The sequence below is a fragment of the Aricia agestis genome, chromosome 3 (assembly GCF_905147365.1).
Source record: "Aricia agestis chromosome 3, ilAriAges1.1, whole genome shotgun sequence".
NCBI classification, from domain to species: domain Eukaryota; kingdom Metazoa; phylum Arthropoda; class Insecta; order Lepidoptera; family Lycaenidae; genus Aricia; species Aricia agestis.
In genome coordinates, this window is record NC_056408.1 from 8,862,433 (window position 1) to 8,885,573 (window position 23,141).

Below are 23,141 nucleotides of genomic sequence, written 5' to 3' on the forward strand. Positions count from 1 at the left end.
TGTGTACTTTAATATTTAATAATAATATTAAAATAAGATAAAAATTTGAGGGATGAATAGGAGCCCATACAAAAAATCACGATTTTTGGCATATTGTTGCTATGTATAGGTACGGAACCCTTCGTGCGCGACTCGCACTTGGCCGATTATATACGATATAAATACACCTAAAATCATATATCAATAATTTTACCTATATAGTGGTCTTCGTCAGCTCTTATGTTCATACCTTTATATATCTGAATAGTAAATACTTATTTATTAAATTACTTATTTTATTAACCGACATAAAAACCGAAATCACCACTTATAAGTTATAACTTATAAGGAAGGGAATGCATTATAGTTAGACTCACATACAAATATGAATATCATACAGAAATCTAAGAAGTCCGAATGGTTAACTACACAATAAAACCTACAATCTCCGATCACATTATGCTAATAAGTCGGTTAAGACGGAATCAGATTTTTTGCTATACGAACCGCGAACCGCCGTACCTTCTGGCAAACCTACTCACTGTGTATTTTCCACTCGAATCTATATTATATCATTTAACGGTACCGCGAACAAAGCGGTACAAAGAGCGATAAGTAAATACGATTTTAAAAAATCTAAGAAGCGACCAAAATTCGTCTCGCCGTGTAACCGCGACCACAAATCAGGTTTTTGCGACTTTCGAGATAATGAAAAACACCTACGGCTCGATTGAAACTAAATTCAATGCTCAAACAAAATCGATCAAGTGATCATCTTTCTTTACTTCTTCAGATAAAAAATGTTAAAAGAAAAGCTTATTTAAATACGAGCTGGTTAATTGCATCATATTAAATGTAATAAAACTTTAATTACTTAGCACTGAACTAGTTTATTATGTGCTATGAAATCTATACTAATATTATAATTCTGCAGAGTTTGTTAGTTTGTTGTTTGAACGCGCTAATCTCAGGAACTACTGGTCCGATTTGAAAAATTCTTTCAGTGTTAGATAGCCCATTTATCGAGGAAGGCTATAGGCTATATTTTATCACGCTAAGACTAATAAAAGCGAAGAAATAGAAGAAAATGTGGAAAAACGGGGGAAATTATTTGAAAGGGCTTATTTGAACGCGCTAATCTCAGGAAGTACTGGTCGGATTTGAAAAATTCTTTCAGTGTTAGATAGCCCATTGATCGAGGAAGGCTATAGTAGCCTATATAGCTACTATAGCCTTCCTCGTATATTTATATAGGCTATATATATGCCTATATATAGCCTATATAAATATAGCTATTTATCACGCTAACGAAGAAATAGAGGAAAATGTGAAAAAAACGGGGAAAATTATATGAAATTGTTTATTTGAACGCGCTGATCTCAGGAACTACTGGTACGATTTAAAAAACGCTAAGACTAATAAGAGCGAAGAAATAGAGGAAAATGTGGAAAAAAGGGGGGAAATTATTTGAAAGGGCTTATTTGAAACCGCTAATCTCAGGAACTATTGGTCCGATTTGAAAAATTCTTTCAGTCTTAGATAGCCTATTTATCGAGGAAGGCCATAAGCTATATTTTATCATTCTAAGACTAATAGGAGCGAAGAAATAGAGGAAAATGTGGAAAAAACGGGGGAAATTATATGAAATTGCTTATTATCTTAAGAACTACTGGAGCGATTTTTATGTTATTTGGCAAACGTGAAGAATAGACCACGTATAGCGACATAGGCAATTTTTTTGCGGAAAACTGTGCGGTCGCGTGAAATTCCTAAATTACGCAAGCAAAGCCGCGCGGAACATCTATATATAATAAAATCGTAGGAAAGTCAATTCTGTACATTTAATATTTTTGTACAATAAATAATACTTGGGACGTGATCTACTATGCTAACGCAGACGAAGTCGCGGGCAACAGCTAGTCCTATTATAAAAGTAACGTTATTAAAATTTCGTTTACACTTTGTAAGCGCTGGCTAAGTGTCTCAAAGATACACCTGCTTATTAAGAAAGAAATTGTTTCTAAAATTCCATAAATATGGTTTTTTTCTATATTTTACCTGCTTAAAAAAATTTTTAAGCAGGTAAAATATAGAAAAAATCGGCCAAATGCGAGTCAGACTCGCGCACGAATGATTTCGTACTGTTATAGAGCAAACATAGACCAAAAATTGTGTTATTGTATGGGAGCCCCCCCCTATTTTTTATTTTATTTTAATATGATTTTTAAATACTGAAGTAGACATATCATTAAGGTCTTTGTGAAAATATTAAGTGCCTCTCTGTTGCCATTATTGATATAGAGCAAAGAAGGCCAAAAAAGTCACGTTTGTTGTATGGGAGCCCCCTTTAAATATACATTTTATTTTGTTTTTATAGTTTCTGTGTTGTTATAGAGGCTACAGATATGCACAATCTGTGAAAATTTCAGAACTCTAGCTATAGCGGTTCTTGAGATATAGCCTGGAGACAGACAGACGTATAGACAGACATCGAAGTCTCATGAATAGGGTCCCGTTTTCACCCTTTGGGTACGGAACCCTGAAACATTACATTATATCGGCAGGTATTAAAGTAAGGTTCTTTAAAAATTACCCTCTAATAATATTTCAAAGAAATTTATAAGACTAACCCAGACTAACCTACTAATAAAATGATAAGTTTTTGGTAAGCGCTACCAAAAACTTATCATTTCATTTCTGCGCTATATTATTTCATGAAAAAGTAATGTACGTATATTGATTGTAAATAAATTTCACAAATAGTTTCGACTTTTTATTGCGTTATTCATTAATTACTTATAAATGTTGCATTATTATCACTTATCTGTACTTATCCCGAGTACTCAATGGACGTTAAAATCGATTCACGATAACTTAACCCAACCTTGTACTTTTAACAGGCTTTTGCATTAAACTACAATATCTTAATTGAAATAGCACGTCTTTAGTAATGGCGTCAATGCAAAAAATAACGAATGCAATTTTATTGTTTACTTTTTATGAAATGGTCTTTCATTGAAAAATTACGAGATTATTAAGAGAGAAATAACAGATATATTATTCTTTAGTTGAAAAATTATAATTTATTGAATTACTTTTTCATAAACTCTAATTCGGTCACACTATAAAAAAATGTATAAGGCCTATCGAAAATTGTTTCTTTCTCTAGCGCATGGCATTAAATTTTGCAATATTGCTCTACATCCGGTGGCTTGATTTCACTGACATTAATAATAATTGTATAGAAGTTAACCATAATAAACTTTTAGTCAATAATTATTAGTGGGAATGATATATCGTTGATTAGTGTTAAATTATAACTATTATGCGCTGTTCGCTGTTCATTTCTCTCAGGATGGTGCAAAGTGCAAACCAATCTCATGTAATTGTTTCACAGTCGTTTATGACTCCCTTTACTACTGTAACGGTAGACAATATTTTATTGCTAATAACTTCGCATTATACTTCGGTACCCTGCATATTTAATCTGTGCGAATCATAAAATCGAGGATCAAGCCGGCTTATTCGACGGCTTATATGACAGGATCTCTGTGTTTACATTATTCAGGAAGTGAATTCTATGTTATTTTATTCTAGCGGAATTGCGCAACAACCGATTCACATTTTTAATCTGTTGGTAATAGAGTTTTTTATTATTAAATTTGTACTTAATTCATAAGAAAATAATACCAACCTTACCTAAAATATATCAATTTTAGTACTGTCATGTAGGCTCAATAAAATCGCATTAACTCCCAGCAGATTACTTCACGATATGCAATAAAACGGTAGATGGACCTTTTATCGTGATCGTTTAACTGAAACTTGAAAGTAAAGCGATGCAAGGTGAGACCGCACTAGGCGTAACTGTGCGCTGGAGCGGAGCCACGCGACACTTCACGTCCCGTAGAACTTGAGTGAGCTGCATCGTAGCTCCGATGCCGCGTAGTGCGGCTTGTCCTATTAGATTTCATACAAATAATATTTGACCGCGACGTGTCGCGACGCTCCGCTGTGTTTCGCCTAGTATGGTTTCACCTTTAATATGACAATGCGGCAGAGGTCCCGTCAAGACTTTAAGCGGCCGTATCCCTTTTCAAAGCAATACGGGGGAATAATTGCAGATCTTAAGACCTCAATAAATCTACGTATAAGTACTTCGAGTGTTATATATTATTGTTTAAAAGGTAAAGGATGTTACTTATATTATTTTGGAACAACAACCACACTGCTTAAAAGCAAATTTTTAGCATTAGGAAACTCGATGAAACAAATATCTTATAAATTGGTGTTTCATGTTCCTTCGTTTAGAAATAATCAATTTCTAAAAATCTATTAATTAGAACGATAAACCAAACTACATTTATCTTCTTTACACGAGTTTTAAGGAGCGGAGATACCTTATCTTAAATTGATTCTTTATAGATATAGTCTCGTAATTCAGTAGCCCTCTTTCATCTAATAAAAGCTTTAGAGCACGCGAATTATATTTTTTGAACAGTACAATATTTCTTAAAAGTTAATTCCAGCGGCGCGATTATGGTTCAAAAAACTTGTCAAAACATTGTAGAGGAATAATATTATGATTATAATAGACCTATGATTTTTATCTATAGTTAAAAGTACGTAGTCAAATAATGTATGGTATAATAGCAGTAGATGTATGCTAATTGCTAGACAATAGGTACTTGTAAGTTGTAATATACTAAAACAATTGGACGATTTTCGAGTATCGATAACTTCGCAAAAAACAAACAGAATTTACCAGCAATTTATTATGTACGACCGAATCAGATAAGATGGAACAGAACATCGCCTCTCATCCTATCTATCAAAAACAACTGACGGGGTCGACAACCCAACAAACAATACCATAAAAACTAATAAAGGTAATTGATACTGTTAAATAAAAAAACACACGTCTAATTTGGTACTGAATATCAATTAATAGAGAATAAACAAGTAATTACGAGGTTTCGGGGGTCGACGAAGATTGATGAGTTTAGGAATTCATGCGATCTATCGTTTAAGAAGCAATACCCGCGCAAAAAACACAATGATTCACAATATACACGCCTATTAATTACGGAACTGGACTTAATTAGAAACAGTTTTTATGAGATTAGATGTTAATAAAGATGTTACGAGTCGGATTAAATTGATCGTCGATGAGCGTCAGACGTACATACTTCCTTTATAGAGTTTATACTATAACATACAGAGGTACACCGTACAGGTTAACAAACAATGGAAAACCGAACATTTCCACACAACATTTCATACAAGATAACCTTCTTTTTTGAAATCGGTTAAAAAAAGAAGACAGTAGCTCGTTCTTTAGTGAAATCAAATGTCAGTTATTTACTAAAGACAAATTTAATTTTATCATGGCTTGTTAAAGTTTATGTATTTTTTGAGTATCTTAATATCTCTTTTACATTGTGTATCAATGAAAGATAAATCAAATAAAAAATATTTATATTGATAATCTATTAACACTAAGGCTGGACGCATACGTTATTCGTATGCGATTTCTTAAGTTGTTTTCCGTAATCAAAAATCTGAATGCATAGAATCAGTAGAAAATATATCAACTATCGCATACGTCTGTTTTTTTCCGTACGGAACGAATTCCGCACGTACGTTTGCGCTTATCTCACGGAATTCCAAATTCGGAAAGCGAATACGGAAAACGTTCGTTTGCGGTCTATTATAATTGGCGTTAGTGAAATTGGGACTAAATATTAAAATGTAATTAGTAGCGTAAAAAGTGTGACTTAAAGTATCCCAATGCCAAATTCTGGCAAAATCAGTTCAGCGGATTGGGCATGAAGAGGTAACCGACAGATAGACACACTTTCGCATGTATAAGCATATATAATGAAATAAGGGGGCAAACGAGCAAACGGGTCAACTTCCGTCGCCCATGAACACTCGTAGCATCAGAAGAACTGCAAGTGCGTTGCCGGCCTTTTAAGAGGGCATAGGGTTAATAGGAGAGGGTAGGGAAGGGTAGGGAAGGGAATAGGGGAGGGTAGGGAAGGGAATGGAATAGGGGAGGGTAGGGAAGGGAATGGGGTAGGAGATTGGGCCTCCGGTGAACTCACTCACTCGGCGAAACACAGCGCAAGCGCTGTTTCACGCCGGTTTTCTATGAGAACGTGGTATTTCTCCGGTCGAGCCGGCCCATTCGTGCCGAAGCATGGCTCTCCCACGTATACTATGGATATATAAGGTTTTATTCGTAATGAATTCGCTTACAACGAAAATTAAAATGGGGAAACCCAAAGTTACAATGTTTATTCATTTCTTATTTTTCAGTCATTGTATTTTGATTTTATTACTTGCAGTAGTCTATACCTATATTAACATGGTTGGTGCAACAATAAAAACAACATTAACTTGAAGCAAGACATACAATTACTTTGCAGTGTGCTCCGATGAACTTGAGACCATCCAGTGGACTTTGATTTATATCTATCGCATTTCCCGGTTCATAGGATGGTAAAAAAATCCCATGTTGATTAGAATGGAGCGTGTGAATACAAACTTCATCAAGGAAATCATACGGACGGTAATATAAGAAAAATATACGTTGCGTATTGCTCGGATAATCTCAATCAAACATTACAGCGTCTCATTGAATAACGTAAATTACCGTAACGTTGTATAATTTTATAAATCAAACATCGGCCTCTGGGAACTGAGCTGTGGGTCAGCTGGGACTATTAAAATATTAATTTTATTAGCCACATAGCCATTAAAATTACTGTTATGGTGCTGAACTTATGAAATACGTTAATGTTTTCAAAAAGCTTTAAAAATTAACTGAAAACCAAAGAAAAGTTTTTTGTCAGTTGAAAAAGACAAGTCTAAAAGTTTTTAACAGGGTGTCATAATCACATCATAATATACAGTAGTAAGCAAATACATTATTCTAAAATCTAAGAAACTATATGTTCTTATAAAATTACTACATATTATTGTAATTTTTATACAATACTGCTCTACACAATAACTCAATGCAACTCTTACGCCTTAGTATGGTGCTAATATTATTATCGATGTATGTGTTTACTGTTTGGCACTATGGGCTTGTCTTGGGTGACGAAGACCACTAGGGTGCAAAGTTTATTACATGTTGATTTGCAAATAGGAACGAATTTCCAACAAATGTTATTACTGAACACGTTCTTCGTCATAAAACCCCTTGGAATGTCAATCGCATAAATTCGTATCCATGTATGAATGCGCTTTCTTTGTGAATAACAAAATTAATACAGTACCTACTGCGATAGAATTCATTCATTTTAAAATTAATAGAAATATAAGCTATAATTTTCCATAAAGATTTATATGATTAGAAATAAAACGTTCTATAACGTGTACACGTGGGAGAGCCATGCTTCGGAACGAATGGGCCGGCTCGACCGGAGAAATACCACGTTCTCACAGAAAACAGCGCTAGCGCTGTGTTTCGCCGAGTGAGTGAGTTTACCGGAGGCCCAATCCCCTACCCTATTCCCTTTCCATCCCTACCCTCCCCTATTACCCTATTCCCTCTTAAAAGGCCGGCAACGCACCTGCAGCTCTTCTGATGCTGCGAGTGTTCATGGGCGACGGAAGTTGCTTTCCATCAGGTGACCCGTTTGCTCGTTTGCCCCCTTATTTCATAAAAAAAAAAACACATACCTTATAAGCTATGTGTACAGTGTGAAATAACGATAAAACATTGTTAAACTATAATAAATAAATAAATAGTTTAACAATGTTTTATCGTTATTTCAAGCTACTTTTGTAACATGTTGGACTAAGTCAAAATACTGTACCAGTAATACATCATTATAATACACAGTGTGAGACCTTAATTAGGAAGAAAAGTCGTTGCTTCCAATTAATTGCAAACATCACAAAAATTCACCAATGACAATTTACACGCAGTCATTCACCCGAGATTGTTTCATGAATAAACAAATCACATTAATGTTATTCCGTTAGTCATTACGTTTTCGATGTCAAGGCTGTAGACGGTCATTGTCTTGGCACGCCGCAAGGCAAAAAACTCGACTCGAATTCGTATACAGGTCGAAAGCCCTTTATCAAAAACATTTCGACATTCAAATCCGCGCTCGTTTTCACTTATCACTTGTGACTTTTAAAAAGTCGCGTACAAAAGAATTAACCGCAAATCGAGAGCTTTCATTATTCGCGGAATTGCCGCATTTCTACAAAGTGCGTTTTTACTTTTATTATCTCGACAATCTACATACACTTAGTCATCATCATCATGATCATCATCAGGCCGATTTCATGTATTTTTGATAGCATACTCATAATTACGAAAGTGTGTGTGAAAATTTAGACGAAAGCTAATATTATGCAGATACTTCTCCTGCGCGATAAACAAAAGTCTATGCTGCGAACAATGGTATACTTTGTTTATTATGGTGCTCCTTCACCGCGAGCATTCACGTGTAATGTTACATTTTTAGATTTGACTTTGAGCATTACATTATAACACCGACGAGCATTCACGTGTAATGTAACATTACATATTCGAGATTGAGCATTACATATCAAGTTAACTTCACTGTAACTTAGTATTAATGTTACAAGTTGCATCAAGATGCTCGGTTCTCCTCCCTCACTGACGTAATGCTCGACTCTGACTTGACATTACAAGCGAATGCTCCCGGTGAGAGAGAACCTTTATGTTCAGACTCAGAGGTATTATGTGTAATTTGTTTCCAATAAAATTCGTTTAATCTACGATCTTACAATGTAGCAAAAGTATTATCCTAAATTATGCATTCCACCATAAACATAGGCTTGATAAAAAAAGATAATAAAAACAGCAATTTGTAACTTGTAAAAGCATTAACAATTTATAAAAATGGCTTTACACCTCTACTATTCTACTTCTATCTCTAAAAAGAAATAACGCAGAACCTAAATATGGGAAAGAAAAACTCGATATTGGAGCTATCTCGTGTAGCTAGTATCTAAAACAATAGTTCAAGCTGTAATCAGTTGATATACAGTAGTGTCCACAGATTACAAGCAGTTTATAAATACAGCTCATATCGGCGTTATTAATATCGACATCAACACATAACGTTGTTTTACCATAAATTGTTTTTGTCTGTTTGTGTGTATTACGATGCATCATCTCACTATCTGTAGCACCTGCAGAATTGATGTGTCGGTGGGCAAATTGTTAGCGTCCATTAATAAAAATGTGCGAATCACAAGCATCATTTGTAGAGCTACAGTCGAGGACGATTTTTAATGGTCACAAGAATATTATGTGGTTAGGTGTCAGGAGCAAAGAAATATATTATTTTAATGGTATGATAATATAAATAAAATCTTATAAACTTAAAAACCTTGTGGTCTAAACTATAAACTTTACATAATATAATCAAATATAAAAAAATCTGGTACATAATGTAGATAGCATATTTTACTTGTGTCAACAAGGATTCTCGCCTTAAAAGAAAGTGTATAGTGTCTGGTATAGTCATTAAACGATAAGTGTTCTGCTATGAGTTAAAGAGTTTGCCGCTTCTACGAAAAAGCGACGTAATAATGCGATGTTATAATGACTGACGGCCGGGGTAAGGACATGTAGTTTTTTATTTGGGAACGCCAAGGACGCTGGGTTTATCTCGAACATGATAGCATGTTAGATCTTTGTAACATTATGCGAAGAAAAACTCTTGTACTATAATTACGGGAAAATTACATGAAAATATATTATTATTATGTTTTTACTTTAACGACAAAAGCCAATTAGGACACGAGTATGCAACAAACATACCTAGAAGATATGAAAATTTGTCAGATATTTACAGCTTATTACTGTCCGTATGCCAGTTTAAATTAACATAATATCCTACTTAAAAGTTTATTGAAAATACAAACTAGCTCCGCCGTATTGCTAATAGCGTGTCCTTGTGACCTTAGAAAGTAGGGGTCATGCATGCATCACCGATTCCTTACTTTAAATAAATACTTTGACAAAAACCTCCTTGACGTCTGACCTACTTCGGCGCAAGCGCATTTTCGTTTTAATTGACATCTGTGTGGCTGCGAGTGACAAGATTCAATCGGGACAGCGTCGGAGGGAATTTAACGCCGATATTTAATCTCGAGATTTAAGATTTTTTTTATTAAAAAAATATCGTCCGGCCGCGGTCCGCGGATCGCGCGTCCGCGGCGCTCGCGCCGGCGTCCGGCCGAGCATCTTTCCCTTTCTCTCGGGTGTATCGCTCTCTCTCTCCGTCCTTCGGCGGCTCGTTCCTCTTCTTCTTGCAAGGTTAAGGTTACGTCAGACGTCTTATGTTATAACCGTTGGGGCGCGCTGCGGCAAGTTCAGTGTCTTGTCGAGTGTGGCCGCGGTGCAAGCTCCGGCAGTGTAGTGACGGACTGTGGCGTGCGCCTGTGATGTCCCGGTGAACAGTTCATAAACTGGGTGTTTTGTTCCGACCATCACGTGCGCCCGAGACTTTGCATTTTTCCCGAACCCCTCTCCCAAGGTACGTAGCAATTTAGCGCACGTTTCGAAGTAAACATCGCCGTGTAAACATTACGAACGCGATCTTAACACGGCATTAGCGGCTAGTGTGTCCTGTTCAATAACAGGTCTATAAATATTTTATAGTTGCGGTGCCTGGTTAAGGACCTCACTCCTCCGACTGGAAAATAATTAAAACCTTATCTGCGATACCATACCGAGAATCACACTTGCACTCGGCTTGCAAAAATATTTTCATTCATAGCTCACGGCACCAACATATCTAGTATAATTATTGGTATTATTATTCATCAATATATTTCAAGAATATAACATGCACAATATACATTAATTAGTGTCACAAGTCCGGGTTCCCACGTTGATAGACTTAAGATAAAGCGCTCATTTTTGCTAACGGTGATTAAAATCAACACTCGCGAGTTTCCCAGGGCTGAGTACTCCAGTATACAGACATCAAACTGAAATGTGACGACCTTCTGTTATGTCGTCCCGTTACCGGCGTATTGTGGGGGTTTTTGCGCATCTGCACTTGTTGTATGAGATCGTATGAGACCGATGGGCTTCGCTGCGCGTAATACGCTCCGCTTCGCTTCCAGGAAGCTTTTGATGACCATTTCATCGGAAAAACTCTTCCCTTTTTTCGTCTCACGATCGACTATTTTCTTTATATCTTGAATGACCAACAATAAATACTTTGATAAGTACCTATATTGCGTCTCTATAAAATGTTCGAAATATTCGTATAATAATATTTTTTCCAAATAAATATAAGTATGTTTAGTATTAAAAAATATAAAGCTTATAAGGCATGGTTGTAAAAGTAAAGTAAAATATCTCATATTGCAGGAATTTGAATCTAAAAAAATATTTCCCAAATAAATTATAAAAATTCAAAGATTAAATAAAACCAAAGAAAGACCGTAAAGTCTTAAGATATTGTTGCGTGTTCACATTTCAATGTTAGCAATATTCAAGAACAAGATACTTGAAAATTAACACCGACATTGATCGAAGGAAAGACATCAACGCGCGCGAACATTTCGTAGCGGCGCGAATTTAACGCTACACGAATGATTTATAAGGCCGATGCACTTCTTATCTCAATGTAATCGATATAATTATTTAAATATAATAATTATTTTAATATTTAGAATTAAAAGAATTAATTTTATATTAAAAAAAATATAAATTATTTCGTTTTACTTAAGTTTTTGCAAACTTGAAAATTACAAAAGAAACTAAAAACATAGAAAACGATTGGGGCTAAAAGGTACTTTAAGCAAAAGTAAATCTTTTCCAGCCGTGACTCAAACTCCAAAACCTACACCTCCATACAGCCAAATTAAATTATTGAGGCCAACAATTTAAATAACTGTGTTTTAAATATGGACAATACCATTTAAGGAAATCACTCACTCAGTTATAGTAAAGACTTACTAATCGATCATCATAAAAAATATTTTTATGTAAATTTCTGTTATATAGGTATAAAATGGGAACTTTTGAATACGAAATATTGGAGTTCGTGAATAATTATAATTTAAGTCATCATTTTCCTTTTCTACGTAAAAGTACTAAAGTTTTATATCGTGTTAGACATAATTAGTACTTTTTTTTAAATTATGGCAATTGCCAAATAAAATACATGTTATAACTAGGTATATTAAAAATATATTTAAATGAATGCAGTTCATTTAAATCATAATTGTTTTCAAAACGGCATAATAATCACCATAAATAATGAAAATAGTAAATAAATGAGAAATAATTGTCCCCACCACATTACCCTCGTTAGCGCTCAACCTGTTCCACTCGCCTGTACTTTTTGTACTACGATCTACTTGACTGTACCTACTTTTTTACCTCAACCTAGTAAGTGTAGAGTTTCAGTGAGTAGAGTTTAGGTGTATTCACTATTCAGCATCCATACCAATATTTTAAATGGGACAGCTGTCTGTCTCATCACCTTTAAATCGTTGAATTGATCTTGATGAAAAGCTAGCTTATCTAGCCCTTGCGGTATCCATTTACCGGGATGATTTTTTTAATTTGATAAATTATTTTCGAATCATTGGAATCATTTGATAAATAATTTTCGGCGCAAATAAGTTCCGGGCAGCACCCGGTTACCTATAAAGTTAGTAGTGAATTCGACGTAGAATTTATTCTACCTAAACTTAGGTACCTATATGCCGGAGCCATCGAGTTCCAAAATCCGTGGAGAAAGCGGCATTGTTTTATGGGTTCCACTTTTTAGCATTCGTTCTGCATGAATCTAGAATTTATGGTCACAATTAAAAATTAACAGCGCTATTTATACTTTTTCAAGACATTGCGTTTTTATGCAGATGTGGAATATTAAATTTTTCGCACGCTCACGCAAGCAAGAATTTTAACCCAACTCACAGGATGTTTATTTTTTTTTCTTTTACTTTATACAAAAAAAAATCTGGTAATTATATACTATATAATATATTTTTGGTTTTTCGACAACTGCAAGTGCAAGCATCGCATTAAAATTCAGCATTGAGGAATTCGGGGGAGGAAAAAACGGTTTAGCCAGGTCCAACCCCAAAGAAAAAATCCATTTTAGGTTTATAAATCATAATGCTTTTCTTTTCTATTTAACAATACGTATTGGACATTCAAACATTTTCAGTACTTTATCATCATAATTTTTAGACTGTTTATAGCCTGTCAAGAAAGTCATGACAGGCGGGAAAAGTTTCTAATCGTAATCACACTTAAAAGGTGTATTTTTTTCTTTGTATTTTCACAGAGAACGCTTATTACATTTTTTATATTGTCACCTTGCACATTTTTATCTCGAATTAATAAAGTTCTCATAATTTTTATTTTATTTAAAAAACCCGCCTGTCATGACTTTCTTGACAGACTATAGTCTGTCTGTCCTCTGTCTAAACTTTTATTTCATACTTATAAATATCGGCACCAGTAAGTACTACGCGACATCTATTTAGCCCGGTACATTAGCAGCCCGGATACTGCTAATACATCAGATGCATCGAACAATCGGTCACTGCACGAGCGAGGTGAGGGGTCAGGTGCGGTAAATTGAGACAGTGCGGAATGTGGAAATAAATCGGACCGTCCGTTTCCGCCGGACCGTGCTTTACGAGGGCGAATCGGACAACTATGACGTGATTTATACGAGTGTATGAGCTATTGTAACTCGAAGCGTCTTACAGTTATCCTTTAAGTACCTGGTATTTTACCGTCGATGTACCATTGATACAGTTATAATTTTCAAAGAGCGAAAGAAATCAAATGTAGAAACTTAAAAAAAAAATTAAGGTTACTTTTCGCTCAGCTTTAGTTAGAAAGGTTGGACCTACGTGACGATGTTTTATTTCAATAAAAATCTATCTGAACAATAAGGAAAGATGACTTAATAACTCAGCTTTATTGTATGCAATAAATTCAAATTTAGTAGTAGTAATATGGTATAAAACGCTCATATAACTCTATCAAAATATACTATCCGCCAGCTATTATAAAAATATCAGTTCAAATGTAATGGTTGAATTTTAATAATTATAAGATGCAATAAAATAACGATAATAAAACAAACGGAAGAACAAAAAAGCAACCGTTAGAACTTGGATGTGAGTCATCGTAGGTGGCAGACGTGATGTGGAAGAGATACGAGTGTATTAAATCTATTCTTCGCATGCTGCTGTTAATTGCCTCCATCATGGCAAAAGATTCAAATCAAAGTGTAAATTCTTATTCTAGTATTCGCATAATATACTGCGTGCGAAAAATCACACAGCGACACATCATTTGATACATCATAACATTATAACGTCCAACTGCGAATTATTGCTCGCATTGAATGATCATTTTAGTTTTTATTAGATCATACTAGAAAATGATTCATTTTCCTGCACAAATACTCTCGTATGGGTCCGTCTGACCCGCTTATTAGCGCGGATTATAATGAAGAAGGTCACGGAACAGAGACGTCAGCACGCAAGCGCGACACGCCACCAGAAACCTATCGAGCACAAGGCGAAGCTGTGCCATTTTCTCACATAGAATTCTCTGGATTGATAAATAATCAGCTAAGTGCGAATCGGAATCGCGCACAAAGGGTTCCGTACCATTATAGAGCAAAATTAGGCCAAAAATTGTGTTTTTTTTTTGTATGGTATGGTATTTTTTTTATTTTATATTAATATTATTATAATTTATAAAATATTAAAGTACACATATATCTAAGGACTTTGAGAAAAAATTACGTACCTACCTGTTGCCATTATTGATATAGAACAAAAAAAGCCAAATAAAAACACGTTTGTTGTATGGGAGCCCCCCTTAATATTAATTTTATTTTGTTTTTAGTATTTGTTGTTATAGCGGCAACAGATACATACACAATCTGTGAAAATTTCAGAACTCTAGCGATTCTTGAGTTACAGCCTGGAGACAGACGGACGGACGGAGACATCGAAGTCTCAGTAATAGGGTCCCGTTTTTACCCTTTGGGTACGGAATCCTAAAACACTTAAAAAAACTTTTGTAGCGCGGTATTTCTCGCGCGCCAAAAGACATCAACGCGCGCGTTTCGTAGCTCGTAGCATATTAAGTGCTACGTAATACTAGTAATGTTAATGTTGAAATTTGAGTAAAGCACCACACGCTTGCCATCTGTTGAATCGCAAAATATATTCTTAAATTGCGTGATGCGTTTATAATAACTTTTTATTTCTTATTCTGTCATTTTATTCATAAGGGTATAAATAATCGACCTAAACGCTGTCCATAAAAGCTACATCACGAACGGTAAAAATAACTTATGCCATTAAAAAGTGTATTATGCCCAACAAAAATCAATTAAAAAACATTCACCCATTCTAAGTCGGCATAATCGCTACTATATATTGATTTATTGTGCGTGAGTATGGTATTCGCGAGCAGGTGGTACAGTGGTTGCAACTGGCCGGAAAAATAAACCGCAAAAACCCCGTCGCCTCTTATTAGCTTTATCGATATTTATTGGAATTTAGCTCCCACTATTTGAATTTAAAAGTACTGAATGATCGATTTATCATCTGGTCATAAATATATTTATCAGTGAAGTTTTTAAAATTCTTTTCAAACTCGTACATGCCTCAAGCACTTTTGAGATAAAATTTCATTTGAGATTCACGTACGTAATAAACCTAATAAATAATAAATGAAAACTAACCTCACAAATTCCGCTTAAGTCATTACTTTAACTACTTGACCATAAGCGCTCGGCTAATCCGGGTATTTAGTGTCAAAGGGTTAACTATGTGTCGCATCGTGGGTATAATGACGCTAATACATCAGGCGGATCCGGTGCAGGCGTACTCCAGAAGCCGAGGATTTTAATTACGCGCGAGGTTAGCGACCCCGAATCGAATTCTACACTTGGGAAACTTTTGACTGCGCCAACAGATGTTACACTACAATAGTGTGAGAATAAATTACACAGCCATTTCTGTCAGAGGAAATAATTTTAATTGCTTTCGGTATAGCCGTATTCGAAGTGAGGCTTAGATCATAAATGATAAGAATTTTTGTGGGATTATTTCGGAATATACATCTCTAAAATTAACCGTAATTGATAGAGCGTTTATAAACTATCATGTTTATTAAACCATTTTATATTCCATAAATAAGTTTGAAGTGGACACGTAAACCAAGTTTTATTGTTGATCCGGTGAAATAAAAACCACACACAATGCTATATTGTATGAGACGTGTACGGAGCCGCATAGCCAGACAGTGGCGAGTGTTTGTTCTTCATACAGAGCCGTCTCGAGTATTTCAAATGCGCTTTGGCAGGTGCACACACTCGACACTAAATACTTTATCTGCCAAGTCCCAAGATATTCATGCAATATACACTAATGGATTTCAAATAACCAGCGATTTTGTCATGCGTATGACATTATGATTGGACGCAGCCTTGTTTGTGTCATGGATACTCTAGATCATTTTAGATATTAAAAACATAAGTCTTAGGCAATTTTGAACGTCTAGTATAATAAGACATCTAATAATAAATAATTTAATCAAATTGACATAAATAAACTTTTAAGATATAACCGTATTTTTGAAGCTGTAAAATACATTTCTGTGTTTTACATTGTTTTTCGGGATTATTTAATTGATCGAACACGGGAAGCAAAAAAAAAACAACCTTGTAACACTGAATCAAACCGAACGATTGTGTTTCTTATGGACAAGAATAGTTCAACGACCTTTGTGTTTAAACTACATACAATTTACAAACAGACAAAAGTTTTGACACGGTAAAGAATTTTAATGATCTGTTTATTCTGTTATTCAATTAGCGTTTGTTGATCTGCTTTATTTGGTAATTCAAAATGTAAAGTTTAAGGATACAGGAAGTCTAATGAGTTTATTGATTCAAAATTTAATTCATAAAATATGCGATCTAACCATAAATAGAGTATGAAGAAAAATAGTTCACCAATAATATGCGAATTCATGCGTAGAAAAGATTTGCATGAAAATTTGAGTGCGTGTGACGTGCTTAGTGACTCATATGTCCGACTCACGGTGACCAAATATAACAGTTCTGTAGCCGGTAGGTGACACACATTGTAAGCGCTAACTAAACCAACGAGTATTTTATGTTTGACAGCTAAAGTTAAATTACTGTGTCTGAATATTTAGGTTGAGTAATGACGGCACTCTACAACATTTAATACCGGCACATCTTTTCGGTTGTTAGCGCTCGCTTTACATTTAAATTTTACACTTTGCGCCAGTCACGGTAAACATTATTACGTCTGCTATTTCGAGTCAGATCCTTATTCACCGTTTCGAATATGGTCACGATACAGATTCGGTCCGTAAGCCTCGCGAATCAGTGATCCATTGTTACATTTCTAAACGGCACCGAGCGCGACGGGCCGACGTGATATTTGCATAGGTTTGAATTATGTCGTAAATCTAAGCGCACCGTGTCAGCCTAAAAGGAGAATGTGGCTTTAGAGCGTTTTGCGGTGTAAGTGGAGCGAGTTGCAGTGCCCGCGACGCGTTCGAATTGATTACAGGCTACACGCGAATCGTCTAATAAAATCACTAATGGAACGGTACCGATGGCGTGCGTCGCATAACGGCCTATCTGCACAGTGCGAGCTCCCACGGAGTATTATGCAACTGCGTCGATCACAATGCGCGCCGAACTCGGCCGCGATCGCATTCTCGCCTCCGACTTATTGCCCGACTCCGAGTGAAACTTGATGAGACTGCTAATGATCTATTCATATGTGGAGTGCACGGAGTCATTACACCCTCGGTAAGCCATGGATCACGCGAGATCTGAATTAATAACGACTGAACGACGAGAAGATACTGTGCTATTTTTACGGTTACCATCGATAAGAAATTATTGTAGAGCATCCTTTTTCGAAGAAACCGAACACAACTAGTATAAAGTCTAATTGAATTCGATTTAAATGTTTCGTCTAAACCACACACTAAAACAATTTCATTTGATCAAAATACTCGATTTTGACTTCAAGACGGTAACAAATTGAATACAATGCAATTGCAGAAAACTGATTATTGTCGAGATATTAAAATTGCTACCAATTCGTTTCGCTCGCGAGCGGATCGTTGATCTAAAAACAAATAAGCCTGTATTATTACAACTAAAATCACCGTCTAATACCCTCGGAATCTTGATTGGGACGAGATTGTATATAATATTAGAATCTCCACATTCATGTCAAGAATTACCAATAACATAGCGTTATACAAAATAATTATCCGACATTTCTTTGCCGCAATCTCGGACGCTACGTTCCTGGGTAAATAATATTGGCTATTAGTGGATAAATTGGAAGCTTAAAACCCATTGAATAGATAATTATTTTCTAGCAACGGCGGCGATAACCGCTATTGACGTTTCAGTAATTACAAGACGCAAACACCTGTCCTCGTTAATGTAAGAATTAAAATGCCTCCCCTATCGCCCGCGAATGATCTACGGCAGGTCGATAAGATTGACATATGAATATGATGTATATGAGAATATTAGAATCGCAGATTAATGCCGCTCAGTGAAATTTATGTGTTTTTATCGCGGGTCGTTTATTATACGCAGTCAATGAAATCAGTTATCGATCTTTGTAAGGAAAACAGCGCTAGCCGTATCCGGGGGACTCGACGACGCTGGGAATAAATACGAATGTGAATTCATTGAAGATGAATCAAAAATTAAGACATTATGTAAAACAGCATGTAAATCGGTTCTCAGTTGAGCCCCGTCGTATAAGTAGTTCGCGAGTTATAAACTATCTAAAATGTAGACGTTTTAGTGATATTGTATTAGACGTGTTTCCATTTGGGACCGTCTTATATATTTCTTCTTTTTTCTATTTGAGGTCCAGACCAATGTACGAGTCGCAGACGTAATTGCGTTGCGGTGGAGTCAACATGATCATTGACCTTTATTTGGACATTTCGGCTAATATTGTACCGCGGACGTAATATTAAGGCACGTTCGGTAGCGGAATTGGGTTGCGGCGAGCGCGTGACCGCAGCCCGAAACGCACGACTCCTAAATTAGTTGGGAGCTTCTTACCATTCTAAGATTGCTTGCGGTAAACTTCTGTAAAGCTCACACTCAATAACTAATACTAAAACACAGGCGACCCAAATAGGAGGATTCCACACCCATTCGGCATGAATGAGGCGTGCATTTGCGAGTCGCGCCGCTATTTCACACCGCAAGGTATTTTCTTTAGCCGTAAATAAACGACACATTTACATATGTACTGCAAATAATGCGTTTTCCATCATTCACAAAGTGAATGACCTAACTGTACGTTATCTTAGAAACTGCTCATTCATAGCACACTCGCTTACATTTCTTAAAACCATTTACACAAGGAAACATACATAATTTATCATTACAAATACAGCTGAGGCGATTGAAGTAATTTATTTCCGCTTCTGTTCTGCAATCGGATAGCACGTTTGACCAACATTAATACAAATTAGGCGCCAAAGATAGCAAACGGTAAGGTGCACATGGGATTTATTTGCCGCGGAATAAATAAACATTCCAGGCGCGGTCGTGACGATTTGTTGCAGTAGCGTGTGTCTGGCGATCGCAGTAACGAGTGTTCGACTTTACATAGATGCAATGCAAATTGTGAGGCGATTTGCTCGCACAAAAACCACTTCCTATTAACACACTACCACGTACTATTTTATCTCAACAAATGGTCTCCTATTAAGCAATGGTCTTTTATAGCTTACTTTACAATTCAAATCGAATGTTTTTACATTGATTTTCCATTGCGTTATTTGAGCTGCATATTTGGAAGTTAATATTTGGTTGTTGATTAAACTGTCAAAGTTTCGAGCGACATAATTTACTGAAAATATTAAAATTATCGTACCCCGAGGCATATCGAAATTCATTACTATTTAATTTTGAAATATATTTATGATTTAGATGCGTCGTAGATAAATGTTGGAATCGGTATTTTACGTCGGAGCGCCTACGAGGCACGGAGCGGGCTCGGGGGCTTGTTTGTGCCTACTAACTAGAAAGTGAACAACACGCCTCCTTTAATTATCCGGCGCGGTTTGTGTGGTCGTTACCGACGAAATTACAGCCGAGTCCTTGCAAATAAACTAAAGATGAAAAACTACCCGTGTAATCTCTAACGCGGGCCTTTTATGATCAAATAAATTAAAAGGAAATAAGAGGAAAAATTTAGTTTTTGTTTTATTTATGACAAATAAGAATTATCATTATTGTCTTGAGTTAGTATTGCAATACGATGTTTTGCTTCGTGTTATTATTATCTTTAGATGAAATGTCTCTAAAGGATTAAGAGTAATCGTGGCGCCAATGATATAAAATTGGAAAGTCTTTAACCGGAGTCGACGGCAATCACGACCACCGACTACAAGTTTATAACGATCATGAATCATGCAATTGCATAATTTAACTAATGCTATCAATAGTTATAAACATTAAACTCGTTTTGTATAAATAATTTTCCTACTAGCCAATTACTATGAATACTTGTAAAATCAAAGGCGGAACCGACGTTCTAAATCAAGTTAACGATCATCGCGATGCTTATCGTTACCCCGGCGGCGTAAACGTGATGGCGAATCATCGAAACTCGCTATTAATTTACTCGGTGCCGGGTATCAATGGTAGTACAAACAGTGCGAAATATTGCTTGATGCTATCGAGGATGTACGGTTAGCCGCTACCGGTAACAATACACAATCAATGAGCGTCCGCCGTCCGCGGCCAGTCGTAACGTAGCGGACGGGAGTGCCATTTCTTACCGCTAATGAGAGCTACCGTCGCATCGTCGCGGAGGGCCGGGGAGGGGCAGGGCGAGGGCCAATCCGCAGGGCCATCAGGGCCACGAGGAATTACAGATGTTTATCTATTACAGTTACAATCGTGCGACACAACGATATTACAATGACCCACAATTAACTGTTCAACGTCATTCGAATATCTGATACGGATCGTTGTTTTGAGACTTTAAATCTTTATTGTTTTAAACTTTTTTCTAACGCAATATATATTTCTCCACAAAAAGCGAAACAAAAAGTTTATGTTTTCAGTTTGTTAAACCCGGTTCAAACTTTTTATGAATTAGCTCCTATACTCTATTACATACGAGCACACACTTCCGCAGTAATATTAATCAATTAAGAAAGAAACAGTGAAATACTGAACCATAAATTGGTTGCTAGACCACGCTATAAAGCGATTAAATGGGGTATTGTATTTGCGGGGGATTTATTGGGCATTCATCTAGGTTTATGCATCGGTCATATAGGTTATAGAGTAAATCAGGGAGGCGAGGGGCGGGTATCTAATCGGTCACCTCTTCCTTGGTGGGCAGCGATCAGGATAACGCCAGCTCCGCGCCCACACGCCAATTATGTGGGAAGAAGTTACGATTTCACCCGAGATACTAAAGTAAACGAACTTACCCAGTGGCACCGGCGCTTTATCGAAAAACTATTAGCGGGCGAGCACACAATCAATGTTGCGAGATAAAAAGAAAGTGGTTCATTTATATTTTTAATTACTTCATCGGTTGTGTTATTTTTTAATTTTGTTGTAGTTTTACACATAGGGAATTTAATTAACATGCAACTCCGTAAAGGCGAAGACGTATTTTATAAATAGTAGCACCTCCATCGTGGGTATCGCAGACACAATAGATTTTCAATTGTTATGCGGCAGCCGGCTGCCGCTTGGGGATTGATGGGTTAACTATCGTTTTCAAAGATACGTGAATGAATGTAATGTAATACATTCAGAAAAATGTATCAATAGCATGGAAAGTTAACACTCAAACAATGGTCCGCGCCACTTACACAATGAATATTTAAATCAGTTTAAAAATACTCGAGTGATACTCGTTAGAGTGACGCGCGCACGTGCACAGGTCGATGCTTCGACAGGACTCGTCTAGATCGCAGTTCGATACCAGACGGGCGTTCGTAATTACTAGATCCATGCGAGGCTCAACACGTTCGCAACTGCGGACACGCCGACGGCCGGCACGTAACATATCAACTAATGCCCACCATTACGACTTCATTTGTACTAAACATTTTAATTCGGTTCGGCGACGATATGAGCGATGGGAAAATTATGCAAATCATTCTTTGCAAACCTAAGAGTTTTCGATTCGAAATTAACTCGTTTAATATAGGCGATTAAATTTAAAAATCATTAATCACACACGATACCATCGAGATGATGTACGACTCGCGTTTTGATTTGCACTTTAACAATAGAGTAATTATTTCAGCGTGCTTCTTCATCCGTGACCGGCGAGGAATTCTTAGAAAATAAAAAGTCCAAGACCCTATAATGACGCCGTATCAGATCAGACAATTTTCCTATAATCATACAAACGTGAATTAGTTATTACTGAGTTTGAAACGAAAGTCCGCATCGATGATAAAAAGGTCCGTCTAAGGTGTAATCATAAAACAACAATCGCAGAATCTGTGCCTTCGTAATCGCAGCATCCTTCGGGAGATCCTTTAAGATCTCGTCTCTATCACTCCTAAATAATACACTGCGAGGGAAATTGTGCCGCGGTCGGTCATTAGAAGTTCATAATTAGGGACGATCTCGTAATCGCATTACACACTCCACTCGGCTTCATTAGCTTCGCATGCGTGTTCAATTTAAACAAACACACATTTAAATTCTCAGACCTGTCATCAGCGTAAATTTATTGTTCCGTCCCCGGCCATTGGTTAAACACATAAAATGAGATAGTGAACATTATCTACAGGAGAAAAAAAAGAACCCGTAGGTACCACAGAGTGCAACAATAATGACAGAAGGGCGGTTCAGGGTTATTACAGTAATGTAAGGTTGGCGGTCGCCTTCGACTATGTTCGCCTGCGTTACATGGCTTTCCTCGGCATCGGCTAAAAAGACAACGAAATAGCTCGCCACAAACTCTATTAGATTTCCAACTATCTTTTTGTAGAGACTGTCGTCGCCTAGTCCCATCTCGATGCGGACGTGAGAAACTGTTATTTTATTTCGTAAAAGTTGTTTTTCGTGACACTGTCAGTTGTG

The 23,141-nt window shown here is 36.4% G+C and overlaps 2 protein-coding genes across 4 annotated transcripts in view; one reads left to right on the plus strand and one right to left on the minus strand.

Moving 5' to 3' along the window:
* LOC121740250 (autophagy-related protein 16-1) overlaps positions 1 to 23,141 on the minus strand; it is a 202,032-nt gene that overhangs the window by 113,653 nt on the left and 65,238 nt on the right. The gene's annotated exons all lie outside the window — the stretch shown is intronic.
* LOC121740249 overlaps positions 10,381 to 23,141 on the plus strand; it is a 45,231-nt gene continuing 32,470 nt past the window's right edge. Inside the window, exon 1 of the mRNA XM_042132887.1 lies at positions 10,381 to 10,517. The gene's annotated coding sequence lies outside the window, so the exon portion shown is untranslated. The remainder of the gene's footprint in view (positions 10,518 to 23,141) is intronic.